Source organism: Penaeus chinensis, chromosome 28 (genome assembly GCF_019202785.1).
Source record: "Penaeus chinensis breed Huanghai No. 1 chromosome 28, ASM1920278v2, whole genome shotgun sequence".
Lineage (NCBI taxonomy): Eukaryota > Metazoa > Arthropoda > Malacostraca > Decapoda > Penaeidae > Penaeus > Penaeus chinensis.
In genome coordinates this window covers 7,039,026-7,044,025 of record NC_061846.1, presented here as the reverse complement: position 1 = coordinate 7,044,025, position 5,000 = coordinate 7,039,026, and positions in this window count along the sequence as shown.

Here is a 5,000-nt window from a genome sequence, read left to right as displayed (position 1 = left end):
ATCGAGTTTGGGCCATCAGCTGGAACGCGGGCAGGTTGCGCACCGAACGAAATGAGGAACCTGCGACTTCGTTCGCAGGGTTATCGAGTCGAAAATTATATTAGACTGACTATGATTAGGAATCAATGAATGAAAAAAGTAAGACATAGGAGAATGAAGAAAAATATGACAGTAGAAGGAGGAAAACGTAGATTAAGGATAAAAAGGAGTGATTATCATTCGTCAGCATTACTCTTCTGATAATGATTATCCTCACCATCATTATCATTATTATTACTAATTAGTACAAACAGACAAACAATCAAAATAATTAATTTACCGGAAAATTAACTATTAGCACACTGATACAAGGAATCCAGTTGCCCTGCAGAGCCCTAGAACAGTATGCAAATCCAGAAAAAAAAAAAAAAACTGAGCACTTCAGCTTCGTCTTTGAGATTACTTGTTATATACATTTCTGAGGAGAAGGATGCCTAGGCTCTGATAAAAATAGTTCTGAAGTCGTCTGCGGTTTATCTGGCCTTGAACTTTCAATATGAAACCCTTAACTATTTATATTTTCATTGACTTATCTAGTTATCTGTCTGTTTATATAATATATACATATTTTTTTCATCTGTATGTGTATATACGCATTTATCTATCAATGTATGTATATACAAGTTTATTCCTATGTTTGCATATTGTAAGGTTCACACCTAGCTTAAGGCCAGATGATATTCGTGGGAGAGAAGCCCAGAACACTCCTGTGAAGCAGAGGAGGCTTAGGGACCAAGTACAGAGGAATAAGGGGGCTCCCGTTCACTCCTCGTAAGGAAAAAAAGAAGAAAAATACTGAAAGCTAAAAGATAGTAGCGGCCGAATGTCCAGGTTCTGAGGAAATAAATTTGATATGGCTTCTACAGATACTATTGATTGGGTAGTGCTTCATAACAGTCGGAGTCATTTTCATACATATAACAAAAATAAACAAAAGGTAGTGGTGAGCAAGGAGATAAGAATAATAGTCGAAGTAGTAGTAATAGAAGCAGACAAAGGGAGAAAGAAAAAACATGGTAAAATACAGGTAAGATTAGGTAAAAGCAGCAAAAATAGTAAAAACAGAAATAAAACAACTCTAAAGCACGATGGCAGGTAAGCAATAGTTAAAAACAGCACTAAAAACTGAAATCGTAAGAGAAAAAGATTGAGTAAAAGTAGAAGTAAAAGCGAGTATTTAGAACGATAACAGGTAAGCAGAAGCTCAAACAATAGTAAAAATAAAGGATTCAGTAAAAACTTTGGTACTAAAAAGAGAAGTTAAAACAATAACAGCAGTAAAAGCAAAGATGATAAGGATATGAGCATTTAAAAACAATAAACTACAGTATAATAATAGGTAAGAGTTTAAAACAATACACAGCTCGGTGAAATCCACATTGAAAGATATTAAAATAAGCTTAGCAATGACTGAAAAAGCGAGGCTCAACAAAACCAGTATGTGAGAACGTAACATATTCAAAACTCATAACAGATGAGTTAGAATAAAACATGAAAAGATATGACTTAGAAGAATATAAGTTAAATCAATTCACAATGAAATCAAAATATAACGAAAGACTTAGAAAACAAATCAAATGCATTCAACAAAAACAGAACTGGAAGGAAATAACATGAGACAGAATTAAAATAACAAAAAGGGAGGACAATAGAAAACGGGCGCCGGGATAACTAAAGTAGTACCGCGCAGGAGAAAACGGGGTGCCATACAAAGTTAAAAGCGAGTGCAATAATCTGTTTGTATACATACATATTCATTTATTTGGCTATTTACTTATTCATTCATTTATTAAAAGATACATCCATCAATCTGAAACTCAGGCTAAATCGGAGATGGGACAACAGTGTGATGAAACCGAAGTGAAGAAATCTTGTTCTAAGAGATGCCATACCCTCAATAAAGATCAAAACACCTTTACAGTAGGATTGGCAGCGGGGTCGTCACCTAAGGCACAGACAAGCAAGATCTATTTCCAAGATTGAGAGATTATTCATGAGTAGAGAGACAGAGAGAGAGAGAGAGAGAGAGAGAGAGAGAGAGAGAGAGAGAGAGAGAGAGAGAGACAGAGGGAGAGAGAGAGAGAGAGAGAGAGAGAGAGAGAGAGAGAGAGAAAGAATAGAATAGAATGTTGATATGCTCGATATGATTCACTGAGTGTTATAATTCAAACTCTTAGGAAGGGGGGAGGGAGGGGGTGTTGATCAAAGCGATATAAACCTTCGTAGATTATCGCACTGATAGCCCATCTATTGAGTTCTGATAACCAAGATACCTTTGGAATGTATGCTGACCATTAGCTTGTTTCATATTTGCAAATTGTATGCAGCCTAAGAGGGGAGGGAATGTTGATCACATCGATATAAAGCTTCGTACATTGTCGCACCGGCATCGAAAGGAAGATAATTCACCTAATCTTGACATGTATTACGATGTTCTGCATAAAGAACGCTTAGTCATTTGCTCTAATGGGAGGAAACACTTACAACTTGCTACCTTTTACATTGAATGCAAAATCATGGCCTTTATCCCCTGCCTTTTAGAAAACGAGATTGGCTGTATTTTAGCAATAATGAAAAAAAAAGTTATAATTTTGACCAAAGTGTTACAAACAACTAACGAAAATATAGAGAATATAGACAAATACGAAGCAATAAAGTTTACTTTATTTAATTATCTTTGTTTGCATTTTTTACTGGTTATGTGTATCATATTTTGATACGCGAGAAAATTATTTTATTCATAAAGTAATCATTTTGCAGGTCTTTCAATCAACAACTAATCTAGTCCTGGTATAATTCCATATCTGTTAATTAGGATAATATACAATTCATAGTATTATAATAATAGTGTAGAAGACTTTGAGTCGTTATGATATAATCTTATTATTATTTTTACATAGAGTGTTTTTTTTTGTGTGTCAAAACGTCTTTTTTCCTTTTTATAACATAATATCTCTTGATTACGCCTTAGCATCAGTTTTTCTCTTTCCCTCTCGTTCTCGCCCTCCCCTCCATTCTCTCTCTCTCTCTCTCTCTCTCTCTCTCTCTCTCTCTCTCTCTCTCTCTCTCTCTCTCTCTCTCTCTCTTTCTCTCTTTCTCTTTTACTCTCTTTCTCTCTTTCTCTCTTTCTCTCTTTCTCTCTTTCTCTCTCTCTCTCTTTCTCTCTTTCTCTCTTTCTCTCTCTTTCTCTCTTTCTCTCTCTCTCTCTCTCTCTCTCTCTCTCTCTCTCTCTCTCCCTCTCTCCCTCTCTCTCTCTCTCTCTCTCTCTCAAAGATGCTTTTCAATCCATGCTGATCATTGGCTCATATCGAGGAATGTGGTAAATCTTACAGTTCTTCTTGTTCCATACGTGTTCATAATTGCAAATTGTGTGCAACATTAGCATCTCTTTGAATATTCAAATCTAAAAGGTATAATGAGCAACGTTTTTCTTTTCGTTCAAATTTCCGTAATCTCATTATGCAGTGTTTTAGAGTTCTGCATTGTATATTCATATTAATTACCTGTCAGCTTCTATTAATTTGTGAATAATAAGCTTTATCCATTACCGTAATTATGTTTAATCACTCGCGCCTGCTTCCATGTTACATAATAAAAATCAATCTTAAAATTCAAAGGGATTATACATAGTCGGTGTTTAAAAGATAGTTGTTTTAATATTTTCACTTTTATTCGTCATGGCGTTTCGTTTATCGGTCACTTTATGTCGGAAGAGAAAATGGAGACTGTAAGGCGATCGGGACATTTTTTAACTATAATTCGTTATGAAATCTTTCGTTATAGCTCTGGGAAGTTTTGGAAAGGTATTGGAAACTATTATTAATATTGGTTGGGAATCATGTTCTCTCACTCTGTCTATCTTTGCATCTACCTGCTTGTCTGTTTGTCTGTCTACCTGTCTGTCTATCTGTCTGTTTACTTCTCCTCCCTTCCTCTCCCCCTCCTTCTTTCCCTCCCTCCCTCCCTCCCTTCTCCCTCTTCCTTCACCCCCACCCTTTCTCTCTTCCTTCCCTTCTCTCTCTTTTTTATCTTTTTTTCAGCCTCCATATGAGGTCTAAGTGCATGGAATATAGAACAGATAGACACGACAAAACGTTCCTTGATTCACCGTTAGTTCTCAAATATTTTATTGCAGTGGTATAGTTACCCATGTAAGTGAGAAGGAAAATTATTATTTTTTATATGGCATCTATGGGTAACTCGTGAAAAAAAAAAACTCGTGTGTGTCTGTGTGTGTGTGTGTGTGTGTGTGTGTGTGTGTGTGTGTGTGTGTGTGTGTGTGTGTGTGTGTGTGTGTACATATATATACATATTTATATATATACATATATATATATATATATATATATACATGCAATTATGTATATGAATGTCCTCATACCTTGCGCTGTATAAATTCGAAACTACAGAAGGACTTTCGCATCGGTTCCTTAACTTTGAAAAGATATTTTTACCTTCACATTTATTCATTTCATTATCTCAACAGAAGGCTCTCGACTATTCAATTAATATTTCTCGCAGTGTAAGAAGATTAACACTCACCTCCGTAATTAACAAATGATGAATGAACGACAAAAAGTATTGCGTGAAAGAGACCATTGAATGCGGAGGTTCATAATCCTATTAACAAAAAGAGCCAACAAGGTCGCTTTTAAAGTAATTAATTCATACTAAGTAGGAAACACACAGCATAAAAGTTTTTCTTTTCTGAAAATTACTTAAACACACTTATCCTCTTACATAAGAATTTAAATATATCGACAGGAACAATGGTAATATCATATTTAGTAGTGGTATAGTAGCAGTAGCAGTAATAGCAATGACAATAGTACTACTAATAGTAGTGGTGGTAGTCATAGGCGGTAGTGGTTTTAGTAGCTATAGCAGTAAGAACAGTAACAGTATGGGAAGCAATAGTAGTAACCATAGCAATAGTAGTAGCAGTAGTAATGTTAAAAGTA